This window comes from Zeus faber (assembly GCF_960531495.2).
Source record: "Zeus faber genome assembly, chromosome: 4".
Taxonomy (NCBI): Eukaryota; Metazoa; Chordata; class Actinopteri; order Zeiformes; family Zeidae; genus Zeus; species Zeus faber.
In genome coordinates this window covers 4,689,370-4,704,688 of record NC_137191.1, presented here as the reverse complement: position 1 = coordinate 4,704,688, position 15,319 = coordinate 4,689,370, and positions in this window count along the sequence as shown.

The window sequence follows — 15,319 nt, the reverse complement described above, 5'->3', positions numbered from 1 at the left end:
ACAGATAACTCACTCCATTAGAATGACTACTAATTTGAATTGTCGGTGTGTGGTGAGAGTTCCCGCTCCGGGCACATGGCCTTCAATTCTTGAGACGGTACCGGAACTTTGGACGCCTGAATGTCAAAGTAATGTGTTACCGTGGCTGCTATTCAAACAACAAGCAGCAAAATGTGAATGGCTGTGTCGGCCCATCTATTAAGACCTGAACGTAGGTTGAAAGAATTATCATATGTAAATCTTCTTGATAAGTATGAAGATATTAGAACAGCAATACCGGATGCTATGGAAGTGACACCTGCGAAAGGTAGAACTTTTTGTTCAAATGATGCTCATGGTGGAGATGGTATGTTTATGGGATATCAGAATGTGAAAGCTACATGATGCAATTGGCACAAAGTGTACAAAGGACGGTTGATGACACATATACACCTGACCTTTCATGCACCACATCGTTGACAGAGTAAAACTTTAAGCGTAAAGAATCAAACTTTACCGGGTAATGTAGCTATAAGAATATTTAAAGATATTTGGTGGGTATGTTCGTTCGTTTGTGTAGGGCTACACAGGCAATTGGGACATTAGCCAAGAAGTGGTATCATCATCCAGTTCAATGAGGCCGCTGACTCCATGTGGTGATTTGAAGATTGGGCATTCATCAATGATGTGTTCAACAGTCTGTGGTTTTCCGCATTTACAGAGATTTGTGGCAGACACTCCAATCATATGCAGATAGGTTTGGGTCTTTGCTACTCCAGAGCTAAGTCTGTTGAGGTTGACCCAGGCATTCCGTGGTAGCTCACACCCAGGCAGATTGATTGAAGGGGAGTTGATGAACTTCCTCAACGTGGAGGTTGACTCGGACCATTGCTTGTTCCAGCAGTCAAGGATCCATCCAGGGTGTGGAGGGCTCGTGGTAAGGAGTCTCCTAGCTTCGGTGGAGAAGTGTCTGCATTTGAGTCTCTGGTGGCCATATTCAGCAGGCGGGGGGGATCAGGCTTGTCGGCTCATCTGCACTCTTGCAGGCCAGCTTCAAGGTCAGGAAGTTACGACGGAGCTCTGCAGGTGGAATGCAAGACAGTATGGGGAGAAACTCGACAGGGGTTGATGGCAGGGCACCACTAATTAGCCTCATGGCGGTGTTAAGCACAGCATCAACACAGGCTGTATAGCTGCTGTGACTCCATACAGGGGCGGCATACTCAGCCGTGGAGTATGCGAGGGCAAGGGTAGAGGTGCGCAGGGTGGTGAAGTTTGCACCCCATCCACTGCCAGCCAGTCTCTTCAGGAGGTTTACACGGGCAGCGGTCTTGGCAGCAACTTGTTGGATGTGTGGCTTGAAGGTGAGGCTACGGTCAAGTGTGACACCGAGATATTTAGGGTTGGGGTCATGCCTGACGATGGTGCCGTCGAGTGTGATGTTCAGCATGGTATTCGCACATCGATTGGCAAGATGGAACACTGAGCAAACTGTCTTGGGCAGGCTAAGCCTGAGATGCCATTTATGGAAGTACCTGCTCAGTAGCGAGAGATCTTTCTCAAGGGCATTCTCAAACACACTAAAGGCTTTGTCACCAAATCCAATGGCTGAGTCGTCGGCGTAGGTGTATAGCGAGCACTCTCCTACAGGCATGTCAGCGGTGTAGATGTTAAAAAGTGTAGGGGCAAGAACAGAGCCTTGGGGGAGCCCGTTCCTCAGTCTTCTTCTCTTGCTGCGTTGGCCGTTTGAGGTCTCCAGTACAAAGGTACGGTCCTGTATAAGCAGCATGATGAACTTCACGAGCTTAACATCAGGCAAAGTCTTCAGGAGCTTGAGGTAGAGGCCTCTGTGCCAAACTGTGTCATACGCTGCAGTGAGGTCGATGGAGACTGTTCCAAACTTTTCTTTCCTCTGGAAGGCGCTTCTGATGTCATGAACTAGCCGGGTCACCTGATCTGTTGTTGATCGACCTTTACAGAAACCAGCTTGAGTGTGGGGAAGACTCTCTTCAATGATGTTGTTTATTCTTGATAGAATGACCCTCTGAAGTAGTTTGTAAAGATGTGACAGGAGGGATATTGGGCGGTAGTTCTTTGGTTCATCTTGTGTTTTATTTGGCTTGAGTATGGCCAGCACCTTAGCCTGCTTCCATTTGGATGGTATGGTCAGGTTTTCGAGGCAGTTAGAGAGGAAAAGCTGGACCCAGGTCAGTGACTCATGGCTCATGTTCTTCAGGAACTCAGTGTGGATGTTATCCTTTCCAGGAGCCTTATTTACCTTGAGGGATTTCAGAGCTGCAACGATTTCTTCTGACGAAATGGGCTGGGAAAGGGGGCTGGATTGAGGAACTGTCCTGGTGAGTTTCCTGATGTCTGCGACTACTTCTCTGGTGAAGGCTTTCGCCTCAGATGAGCGGTCTTTCCATCTGCCGTTATCAGCGAGTACAGAGGCTATCGCATTTGCTGCTATGGGGCATGGTCTAGCTGGGCAACTTCGCCCAGTTAGCAGGTTGATCGTATTCCAGGCCCTACGACTAGAATGTGTGAAGTTGATGTTGTTTACTTCCTCCTCCCATCTAACCTTTCTCTTCTGCCCGAGAAGGTCCAGCAGTTGGCCACCACACAGAGAGCGTTGGTCAGTGTCGGTGGCATTCAGGTACTCCTTGTACAGTTTCTCGCAGTCTTTATCCCAGCAAGGTACATGTGGGTCCCTGAAATTCCATCTTCTTCTGTTGAGGCTAGAGATGGCTAGCTTGATGTCACTGGAGATGATGATGGGCAAGTGACCAGATCTAGGGAACTTCTGTAGAAATATTCTGTTGCAGCCTCTGCTGATGTTGTTGGAGACAAAGGACAGATCAGGGCATGTCCAGGTGCCGTGTCTGCCAGAGTAAAAGGTTCTGGGGTCCTTGTTGTCGAAGAGCAGATGAAGGTTGTTACTTTCTGCCCAGTCGCTAGCAACAGAGCCATTTCTGTCAGTGTTTGAGTACCCCCATTTGATGTTCCTACAGTTAAAATCACCGCAGACAAAAGAGTTCACAGGGATGGTGGGGAGGAAGGATATATCCAACTCAGCAGGTGGTGGTTTGTAGATGTTGCAAAAGGTGGTGCCCAGAGCTTCCATGGTGCACCATTCAATGGCAGAGTTAGCTGGAGATTGCTGGAGGGCTCTTGCATTTATTCCCTGTTTGGTGTAGCAGGCAATGCCTTGTTTGTTGTGACCTATGAAGCTGATGAGGTCGAAACCATCGATGAGTAGCTTGTCTTCAGTGACACAGTGGGTCTCTTGTAGCAGCAGTATGTTCGCCTGATGTTGGTTGGCCATGTGCTGGATGAGGTCACGCTTCGACCGTGTCAGGCCCTCTGCGTTCAGTTGCAGTAGACGCACTTTGGTGTTAGCCATGAGGCTCGTCTTGACAGACGCGTAGTGGGTACTGTACTGTTTAGGACGGAGGGCTGTTGATGTAGAATCTGTGTAGTACTAGTGTGACTGGTTTTGTTGGATTCTTCGGTATCTTCAGATCGGGATCGTCAGGGTCGTCGGAATCCGTAGCAGGGCCACCACGTGCAGGTACCACTCTTGGATTAGATGTTGCTATAGGGCACAGTTGAAACTTACTTATGATGTTTTTGTTATCCGGAAGGGACAAGGGCCAGATGAGGGTAACTCTCCAAAAACTGCCGAGAGTAGGAAGAAAAGAGACTTGGCACAGTTTCAGAATTTGGAGTCTTATCATTGGAGGATATCTTTAGGAGAAAAATGGGCCATAGGACTGTTTCCATGGTATGGGGTCACATTCTTAGCTGATCATATTGATAATATCACATATACCCTACAAGGTTTTGCAAATGAGACCATAAGAGGTTTTGAATATTTGTCAAACACCCAGAGAAGTCATCGATTGACATTGCTGAAACACGACATGGCTCTTGTTATATTTTGGCCAAACAAGGTGGCCTCTGCGTGGCTTTAAATCTAACCGGAGATGCCTGTTATACGTTGATCCCTGATGTCGCCGATAACATGACTAATGTCATAGATGCGTTGGAACTTATAACTTATATCGGGGGGACGGTAGCTCAGGAGGTAGAGCTGGTCGTCTAGTAATCGAAAGGTTGCTGGTTCGATCCCAGGCTCCTCCTGCTAGCATGCTGTAGTGTCCTTGAGCAAGACACTTAACCCCTCATTGCTCCTGATGGCTGCGTCCGTCAGTGTTTGAATAATTGTAAGTCGCTTTGGATAAAAGCGTCTGCTAAATGACGAAATGTAATGTTATAAGGAATGCGTTTGGGCCATCCGAAGGAGCTGGGTGGTCAGCTAATGCTTGGTTGCAAGATCAATTAGGACCACTAGGAGCTATAGGAGTTCCTGCTTCTGGGGGCTGCTCTTCTATCACGGTGTGTGATGTTTTGTTTTTGTACCGTGTTGTTGACTTTTGCTAAGGCCATGATATTGCGATGGGTAGGAGTTGTAATGCCGGGAGAAAATGTTCAGATGCAACTATTGGGTGGAAATGATGTCAGTGAAGATGAGAAGGAAATAGTGATGGAGGAGGAGCTAGCACTAGTAGAGAAATATCCATTCTGAATATCTGATTCCGCCATAGACTTAATACTATTTTTGACTGGGAAAATGTATGGACAAAGGGGGGGAATGGAAAATGTTAATCATATATTGGAATAATGTTAAAGTATAATGCAAAAGTGAAATTATTATACTGTATTTGATGTTTGTGCAAGATACTGGCTGGTGATTTTTTCTTTCAGGACCAGTCAGAGGGTGGCTGTGTCCAGAGATCCTAACAGCCCAATGGACTTGAACACTCAAACCTGGACACTCAAAAATAGAGGATGAAAATGGATGGTGGATCCTGAATGAGGACATCATGATCAGGGGTGTTGAGTGAAATATCATTAAAAGTTGATGGTGTTAAAAGCAACAGGTCAATACATACAAATGCGTCCTGCATGTTTTTATAATATTGGAGTTTGTTTATTACAATGTAACCTGTATTATTGATGAATATTCTGTACTCTACACTAGATATTTATAGCAAGACATATTACTTTGATTTAGTATTTTTCCTTTGAGGTTTCTATAACAGGGTGAAGTGAATACATTGGGACCTCAGGTGTTTTCTTTTTTTGCGGTCTTGAGGGACATTGGTGTTAGGCAGGGAAAGGTCTACTGGAAGGTCCGATGGGTCGACCAGCCTGACCTTGGACAAAATGTTTGATTTATTTCTGAGCTTCTAAATGTATGTATTTATATGTAACATCCTATACAGTTTTCTAAACCCTTCTTCTTTTTCTGTTAATTAATTTGGAGTACAATAGGTGGTTGCCTGGGGCAGAGGGACCGTGAGAGAATTTTCCTGTCTAGATTGTTTGATGGATGTACGAAGAAAGGAAGCTGCCAGATGGGTTTTTCGCCCTCACACTCCACAAATTTACTAAATTGCTACGAGTAAGCATGGTCAGAAGGGTATATTATAATAATTTTGTTTGTTAGTATGTGATTTCTTTTAAGCCATCATAAGTTCATTACTCTTCTCTCTGTCAAGACTTTGTGTAGTCTCAAAGGGGGGAAATATGAGGTGTCTGGAATGTTTGGGGTGAAGAAGTGCCCCAGGGTCCCAAGAGAGAAAGCCCATTGCCAGGGGCCCTGGTGATAAGGGAGGTGGAATGTGCTTAGATGTATGTCAGTCAGGCGCTAAACTGTGACCCATAGATTGGAATCAGATGTGCTACGTTATCTCTGTACAAGTATAAAGGACACTCCCAAGTTCCATTCGTTGGCTCCCCTCTCTCCCAGACATCGATGGCAAGTGTGGTTTGATGCTGTTTCTTCCTTGTAATAAACGTATTATTATAATCAAGGCAGCGTCAGCTGAGATTCCATTCTTCATCTGCACATCATAGACAACAAAGAAACTACAGGACGTAGATGGAGCGGTAAATTCAGAGCTTTGCCTACCGGCTCAGCTCCCTCTTCACTACAATGGTCCAGTACAACGCTCGCATCACTGCTGACGCCGCACCGATCCGCCTCACGCTCCATTTCCCCATCACTTGTGAACAAGATCCCAAGATACTTGAACTCCTTCACTTGGGGCAGAAACTCACTCCCAACCCGGAGGGATCAATACACCGTGTCCAAGTTCTTCAAATCGAAACCACACAGCAAGTCAATTATTTCAAGTTGCATGTCGACGGGAATTTCAGAAGCCTTGACTGTGAATGGCGAGAAAAAAAAAAATGCGAATTCTGTCTCAAGTTCACCAAAGACGTGAAACCACTGCTCAAATTCCCGCAGCAATCCCATAATCTTGTCTTTGTATGGATACATGTCAGCATTAACTCCAGTCACATGCATATCTTTGAGACAAGGAAAATGAGCAGGGTGACCACTTGACAGTTGTGTCTCCCACAAAGCCAGCTTCAACTTGAACGCACGCATGTTGTCATATTACTGTGTGACAACTTTTTTGCGGCCTTGCAGCATTTTGTTTGGATAATTCAAGTGCTCTTTAATATCCACCAGAAATGCCAGATCCTCCGGCCGTTAAGAGATTGAAATTCTAAGACTGGTTTGCCCTTTTTCTCCATGAACTGTCCGATTTCTGTTCATAGATCAAAGAAACGCCTCTGTACGGCACCTCGACTTAACCACCTTACTTCAGTGTGGTATGGCAGGCCATAGGTAATGTCTTTATCATTGAGAAGGCTGTCAAACTGACAGTGATTCAGACCTCTGGCTCGGATGAAATTAATCGTTCTGACTGTTAGGCCCACGGCCTCCCAGCGCCACTAGAGGCCGCTCTTGTCCCATCTGCAGCTCCCTACTCGAGCCCAATTGCACACACCTGGGATCAATTACCTCAGCTTCCCAGTCATTTCTTGCCAGACCGTCAACTAGCTTACCCGAGTTGTACAGCTACTGGCTCCCTTCCAAGTTCCAAGTGCTTGTTTCTAGTTCCTAGTTTATGTCTCGTTGTCTCGTCTTCCCCTTACCTGCTTGTCTCCACTCGTCAACCAAGGCTGCCTGTCCTTCTCCATCCAGCCTGGTTCCCCGTCTCTCCCCATCTCTGCGAAAACAACAATCACACGGGTTTCCCAGTCGCCTCTTTAAATAAATAGAAAACGGTCCATTTCTCTTGGAAAACTCTACATTCTGTGTCTGCTTTTCTCCTTTTTGACAAATACATTTTAGGTAATGTTAGGAGGTGTGCTGAGTGAACCCAGGTGCAGAGTACAAGGCAGAGGCGAGGTGGCAAAAATAGAGGTTTTACTCAAAACAAGTACAAAACTGGACAAAAACAAATAAGAAGTCTCGGGAGCTTGGGACAAGAGCGTTGTCATGAGGTTAGACAAACTCAAGACTGAGCGCCCGAGGACACAAACGACAGGGTCTAAATAGGGAGAACCAAACGAGACACAGGTGAAACATATCATCTAATGAGGCAGGGTAATCAGGAACAGAAATAGGTGAAGCAGAGCAACCTTGAAAAGGCAGTACTGGCGGCATCTAGTGGCTGATGCTGGTAGGACCCGGGCGAACCCTGACAGGACCCCCCGTCAAGGAACGGCTCCCGACGTTCCTCCAGGGAGTGTCGGGTGGCGACGGCGGAAATCCTGGATCAGAGAGGGGTCCAGGATATCCCGGGCCGGAACCCAGGAGCGCTCCTCCGGCCCGTAACCCTCCCAGTCCACCAGGTATTGCAGGGCCCTGCGGACCCGGCGGGAGTCCAGGAGCCGGCGGACCGTGTAGGCGGGCTGACCGTCGATGATGCGAGGCGCCGGAGGAGGCCTCGTGGTGGGCGCCAAGGTGCTGGTGACCACCGGTCGGAGCCGCGACACGTGGAAGGTGGGGTTTATCCTCATCGACCTGGGGAGCAGAAGACGGTATGCGGCAGGATTGACCCGCCGCACGATCTTGAAGGGCCCAACATACCGTGGCGCGAGCTTGCGTGATTCCACCCGTAATGGAAGGTCCCTGGTGGACAGCCAGACCCTCTGGCCCGGACGGAGCATAGGCGCTGGTCTGCGCCGTCGGTTGGCCTGGATCTGCTGCTGCCGGGATGTCCTCAGCAGGGCCTGACGAGCCCTCTGCCAGGTCCGTCTGCACCGCTGGACGAACCGCTGGGCTGACGGTACTCCCACCTCCGCCTCCTGCTCCTGAAACAGAGGAGGTACGTACCCAAACTGGCACTCAAACGGGGACATGCCAGTGGAAGAGCAGCGCAGAGTGTTGTGAGCGTATTCCGCCCACACTAGATGGTCGCTCCAGGAGGCAGGGTTGGAGGACACGAGGCACCTCAGTGTTGTCTCCAGGTCCTGGTTGACCCGCTCCGTCTGGCCATTGGATTGCGGGTGGAAACCGGAGGACAGGCTGACGGAGGCGCCGAGGAGCTGGTGGAATGCTTTCCAGAACCGGGATGCAAACTGCGGACCGCGGTCTGACACCACGTCCAGGCCAGGACGTGGTGTCAGTTTCAGGGCAGGCCGAACACCCTGAAAACGTGCTGCACCATGAGCTCAGCAGTCTCCAGAGCTGAGGGGAGCTTGGGCAGAGGAATAAAACGGCAAGCCTTGGAGAACCGGTCTACAACGACAAAGATGACAGTGTGGCCCCGAGACGGTGGAAGGCCGGTGATGAAGTCCACTGAGAGGTGTGACCAGGGCCGACTGGGGATGGGAAGGGGATGCAGCAGCCCCATGGGACGTGACCGGGGGTTCTTGTTCTGGGTGCAGATGGTGCAGGCAGCGACGAAGGACCGGACCTCCTGCTCCATGGTAGGCCACCAGAAACGCCTGCGGAGGAACTCAAGGGTCCTGGAGATCCCCGGGTGGCCAGTGAGGCGGGATGAATGCCCCCATTGCAGGACTTGTGATCGGACAGCCTTCGGGACAAACAGGTGACCCGGGGGCCCGTTGCCGGGATCCACCTCCCTCCTTTGGGCCTGCCGGACCTGCGTCTCGATTCCCCAGCGGACCGGAGCCAAGATGCAGGAGCTCTGGAGAATGGGCTCGGGGAGTTCAACCAGCTCAGGAGGGTCAAACTGTCTGGAGAGAGCGTCGGGCTTGAGGTTCTTGGACCCGGGACGATACGACAGGATGAAGTTGAACCGATTGAAGAACAAGGCCCATCGGGCTTGACGGGAGTTGAGGCGTTTGGCATCCTGAATGTATGTCAGGTTCTTGTGGTCGGTCCAGACGACAAATGGGTGTTGGGCCCCCTCCAGCCAGTGCCGCCACTCCTCCAACGCCAGTTTGACTGCCAGTATCTCCCGGTTCCCTATGTCATAGTTCCGTTCCGCTGGGGTGAGGCGACGGGAGAAGAAAGCACATGGATGGAGCTTCCTGTCGTGAGTCCTTTGGGACAAAACGGCCCCCACTCCCACATCGGAAGCATCCACCTCCACCACGAAGGGTAGGGTAGGCTCTGGTGTGGCCAGGACAGGGGCAGCGGTGAACCGCATCTTGAGAGCCCTGAACGCCCCCTCAGCCTCCGCAGTCCAGGCGAAGCGGGCTGTGGATGTCCTAGTGAGGGCGGTGAGGGGAGCTGCCACCGTGCTAAAACCCCGAATGAATCGCCTGTAAAAATTGGCAAACCCGAGGAAGCGCTGCACCTGTTTGACCGAGGTGGGTGGTGGCCAGTCCCGGACGGCCTCGGTCTTGGCAGGATCCATCTGGACGTGACCCTCGGTGATGACGAACCCCAGGAACTGAACGGTGGTGGCGTGGAACTCGCTCTTCTCCAGCTTCACATAGAGGCCATTGGCGAGCAGGCGGTGAAGGACCTGTCTCACATGCTGTATGTGTTCGGGAAGGGTCCTGGAGAAGATGAGGATGTCATCGATGTAGACGAACACGGAGCGGTTGAGAAACTCACGGAGGACGTCGTTTACAAAGGCCTGGAAGACAGCGGGAGCATTGGCCAATCCAAAAGGCATGACCAGGTATTCATAATGGCCGGTAGGTGTGTTGAAGGCGGTCTTCCACTCATCCCCCTCGCGGACGCGGACGAGATTGTATGCGTTTCGAAGATCGAGTTTGGTGAAGATGGTGGCGCCTTGCAGTTGCTCGAAAGATGTGGACATGAGAGGAAGGGGGTAGCGATTCTTGACCGTGATCTTGTTCAGACCACGGTAATCAATGCAGGGACGCAGGCCGCCATCCTTCTTACCCACGAAGAAGAACCCTGCGCCCGCCGGGGAGGTAGAAGGGCGGATGAAACCTGAGGTGAGCGCCCCCCGGATGTACTCCTCCATGGCTGTAGTCTCAGGGGCAGAGAGAGAGAAGAGACGTCCTCGAGGAGGGCAGGTGCCAGGCAGAAGGTCGATGGCGCAGTCATAGGACCGATGGGGAGGAAGCGTGGTGGCCCGTCTCTTGCTGAAGACCTCCCTCAGATCGCCATACTCGTGGGGCACTCGTGAAAACTCGGGATGGATGGGACCTTGAATACGGACTGGAGCCAGGACACGGACAGGAACTCCGGAGTGGGCAGGGGCTTGGGAAGGGGCCCGAGCTTGGACACGGACTGGAGACTCGAGAGGGTGAGAAGACGGACTAGAACGAAGACAAGTGGTGTGGCAGGCAGGGCCCCATTCGGTGAGACGCCCGGAGGCCCAGTCCAGATGTGGGTTGTGACGGGCTAGCCATGGGTAGCCCAGGACCAGTGGAAACTCAGGAGAGTGGATGAGGTGGAGCTGGATTACCTCTGAATGTTTTCCCTCCAGTGACAGCCAAAGTGGGGCGGTGAGATGGCACACGCTACTGGAACCCAGTGGTCTTCCATCCAGGGCTGTCACCGTGAGAGGATGCTCTAGAGGTGCCAGAGGGAGCTTTAGGGCTTTTGCTAGCCCTACATCCAGTAAGCTTCCTGCAGCGCCGGAATCCACCATAGCTTGGAGGGAGTGATGTTGATCTCCCCAGGCGAGGGAGGCAGCCAGCAGGACCCTGGTCGCCTCGTCGCAGTTCTCCCTACCCTGGACGAGAGTTGGCTTTTCCCGAGAGCTCAGGGCAGGAAGAACGGAAATGCCCCGGGATCCTACAGTACAAGCAGCAGCGCTCTCTCATCCGCCGGTCCCGTTCGGACCGAGAGAGCCGTGTGCTGCCTACTTGCATCGGCTCTTCCCTTGATGCTGGAGGCGAGCTCGGGATAGCCAGGAGATGCTCGGGAGGCCTCGTCCCCAGAGCCGCTCTGCGCGCTGGTATTGGTGAAGCGGGGAAAACGCGTTCCCCTTGTCTCTCCCGGAGGCGGTTGTCCACCCGAATCGCTGCATCGATGAGCGTGTCCAGGTCCTCCTGCGCCTCCCGGGATGCCAGCTCGTCCTTGACCCCCTCATTGAGGCCCTCCTGGAAGGCCGCGATGAGTGCCTCGCTGTTCCATCCAGACGCCACGGCGAGGGTGCGGAATGCGATGGCGTAGTCCGCCACGCTCTGTCCCCCCTGGCGGAGCCGGAGTAGCCGTGTCGACGCCTCCCTCCCACTGACTGAGTGGTCGAACACTCGGCGCATCTCCCCGGCAAAAGCCTGGTAGCTGGAGCAGGCCGGGGTTTGCCGATTCCAGATGGCTGTGGCCCAGGAGAGTGCTTTGCCGGTGAGTAGCGTGACCACGTATGCCACCTGTGAGCGCTGGGTGGGGAACTGTGACGGCTGGAGCTCGAAAGCCAGGGAGCATTGTGTCAGAAAGCCACGACAGCCCCCTGGGTTACCGTCGTACCTCTCTGGCGCCGGCAGTCGTGGTTCGCGGTGCTCTGGAGGACGCGGGTCCATGGGAGGCAGCGCTGGCGCAGGGCCCATAGGTGGAGCCGGTGCCTGGCTCTGCTGGACGGCCTGGGCGAGCGACTGCAGGTTTTCCAGGACCTGTTGCAGAACCCGCTCGTGTCGGCCAATCGCAGCCCCCTGGTGCGTCAAGGCCACCCGCAGGCTTTCCACCTCTGGAGGACGACTCTCTGCTGGGTCCATGTTGTTGGCTCAGTCTTGCTGTTAGGAGGTGTGCTGAGTGAACCCAGGTGCAGAGAACAAGGCAGAGGCGAGGTGGCAAAAATAGAGGTTTTACTCAAAACAAGTACAAAACTGGACAAAAACAAATAAGAAGTCTCGGGAGCTTGGGACAAGAGCGTTGTCATGAGGTTAGACAAACTCAAGACTGAGCGCCCGAGGACACAAACGACAGGGTCTAAATAGGGACGACCAAACGAGACACAGGTGAAACATATCATCTAATGAGGCAGGGTAATCAGGAACAGAAATAGGTGAAGCAGAGCAACCTTGAAAAGGCAGTACTGGCGGCATCTAGTGGCTGATGCTGGTAGGACCCGGGCGAACCCTGACAGGTAATGAGGGTTCCACAGAGTGTAATGTTGACAACAAAAGAACACGCAGAATAAGGTTTTTTACCGGCGGCGACCCCCAGTGGACTAATTTGAAATTGCCGTTACTTTTATTGAAATATTGCAGTTGATTTCTTCTCTGTAATTTTTACACTTCGCAAAGTCATCCTACAGGCCGGATTGGACTTTCTGGCGGGCCGGGTTTGGCCCACGGGTCGTATGTTTGACACCCCTGCTTTAGATAGTTCACAGCGTATACTGTCCGTGGGAATTAACACTGTGTGCTGGTATGTGATCACATAGGTTCAGATATATTGTTACACACACACATGTTTATCTGGTCATCGTTACATAACATAGCAAAGTAATTAATACAATTCCCATAATTTCCTCCCTGTTTATACTAAAATATAACAAAAATATTTTATTAATCCATGAGTAGCACACAAAACATAACGCATGTAAATGAACATTTTAACTGAATGAATGTATGTACAATATACAGTGTCAATGCTTCATCAATGTACTATTTCCCTTAAGCGTGTAACATCGTAACACATCACTTCTTACAATTTTCAACGTGCATTATGACTTGCGTCATATTGCTAAGGATAATAGGCACTCTTATAGGTCCCTTGTAGTTCGTAGACTGCGTCCCCGTCGAGAAGAGGAGATATTGCTTCAACCATCATTAGTTCTTTCTTGGTTATTGCAGTTTCAATCTCAATCAACCTTTGGAGAAGGCCTCTGACACATGGGATGACGCAACATCTGAAAACCACTAGCACACTTGCAATGACAGCTACAGAGGTTATTATGGACACCATCACACCCTTCCACTGGCCAACCGTGATTCAAAGAGGCCAGTGGGGGAGGTGTCAATGCTGGAATTCTCTGCCAGTTCATCGGCTAATGTTGTGAGCCCATGCAATGCCTTGGTCACCAAGCCATCCAGAGCGGTGTTGTTGAATGAATGAATGGAGAACACATCGACCCGAACATCATGCATACCCCACCCTTCTCAGCTAAGATCATGTTTAATGCCATTCTGTTCTGCCACGCCATTAGACTAGTAGCTGCCATCTGCTCTGCAAAGCCTTTAACTGCGTTCCTAGTGTGATTTATGAACCTCTGTTGGTTGTAATAGATGTGATTGATCCAGGCCACATTCTTATTTAACGTGGACCAAAATCTGCACCTATTTGATTTCTAGCTTTGAACTCATCAGGTGCCCCTCTGGGAACTCCAATAGCAGCGATGTAAACCTGTGTATGAAAAGAACCACCTGGCGCTACCTCTCTCTTTTGTCGTCCGTTAGCAGTGGTGTCGCGCAGTGTCATGTACTTTGTGGGGCTAGATCAAGGTGAAAGGCATCACCAGCTGGTAAGTTAGATCTGAGCAGTTTTCCCCCACACAGCAACCAGACATAAGCCCTGTCTTGGCACAGCCTTGTGAAGGTGGAGGCTAGCAACACATAAGAAAGGTTACCCATAGTGGTGTCAGTAGTTACATTGATCAATAGGCTACATCTGATAGCTGTTCCATTCGATGTCCTGGGGTGACGAACCTAGTAAAACAGGTGCACGGTTGAGGACACTAAGGCCTGTTTTTGTTCTTTTCCTGTGCTGCCATTGGGTTCCCATGGATTAAATGTGATAGTGTTTGGGTCCTTTTGACGTAACCAGGGATCCATTGTCTATAGAAATTTGTCATGTCTAGAAACTGCATCATGTGCTTTTTCTTCACAGGTGTTGGTGTGTTAAGGATGGCTCTTTTTCTACCGTCATCGAGCTGTCTCTCCCCCTGATTGATATTATAGGCCAAGTATCACACCTCCTTTCTGCATAATTGTAATTTATTTTTACTGGCTTTATGCCCTTGTTCATTTAGGAAATGCAACAGAGCTACAGTATCTGTTTCACAGTCTGATTTAGTTTTTGAGCAAAGCAAAATGTCATCTACTTAAAGAAGAATTTTGCTACCTTTTGGAGGATCAAACATTTCTAGATTTGCACTCATCGCCATGGAAAATATGGTTGTTCTTTCAGTATATCCTTGTGCCAATCTGGTCCAAGTCCACTTTTTCCCTGATAGGTAAATGCAAATCAGAACTGTGATGCTTTCTCAACTCGTATAGAAAAGAATGCATTTGCTAAGTCGATTACAGTATTACTTGTGTCCTGGATCGATATTGTTAAGTAGCGGGTCTTGAGTGCTGGGAGCTCTAGGTATGATGGCTTTATTCACTGCCTGTAAATCTTCATCCTACAGCCGGTAGATGGTGCAGCCTTCTGAACAGGAAATATGGGTATATTACAAGGTGAATCATCACATTGTATTATAACGCCCTTCTGTCACAGTGACTCAAAAATCGGCCTCTGGTTTTAGGGGATATTGCCTCTGAAAAGGTCTAAAGGAACATTTTGGTGTTATCCGTACTGGTTCTACTCCGTTAATTAGTCCAACATCAGCTGGCCCTAAAGACCATAACCATAACCATAACCAACGACTGAACCAAGGACAAAGGTCCTGCCTCAGATCCAAGGCTCTCCGCGAGCAACAGGCATTACAAAAAGATCAAATAGCCAGACTCAATCTTGCTTGTCAATCAAAATCTGCCTCAGCAGATCTCTAAATCAACAACTGCTGCGAAATTCAGTGGCTGCGTTGTGGAACTTTGTACACCTCACTGCCAATACGTCACCACAGATAGCTGGTTTCTTGTGTACCTATTATATTCCCGTTGGATTGCAACCTTGACGTGGTCGGGAAGCTTGTGTGTCTCAATGACCCCTCTATGCCAGCGGGAGATTTAGCTCATGGTAGGGCCTCCCATGCTGGGCAGGTCGAAGGATAGGGGAGAGACAAAAAGCAATTAACTGGTCCTCCAGGTTGGGGGTTGAGCACAGCGCTAACAACCCTGTCCCATAAAATAAACTCTGTTACGGAAACAGCAATTGAAGGAATCAACACTACTGGGTGTGATGGACTTCCAGGGC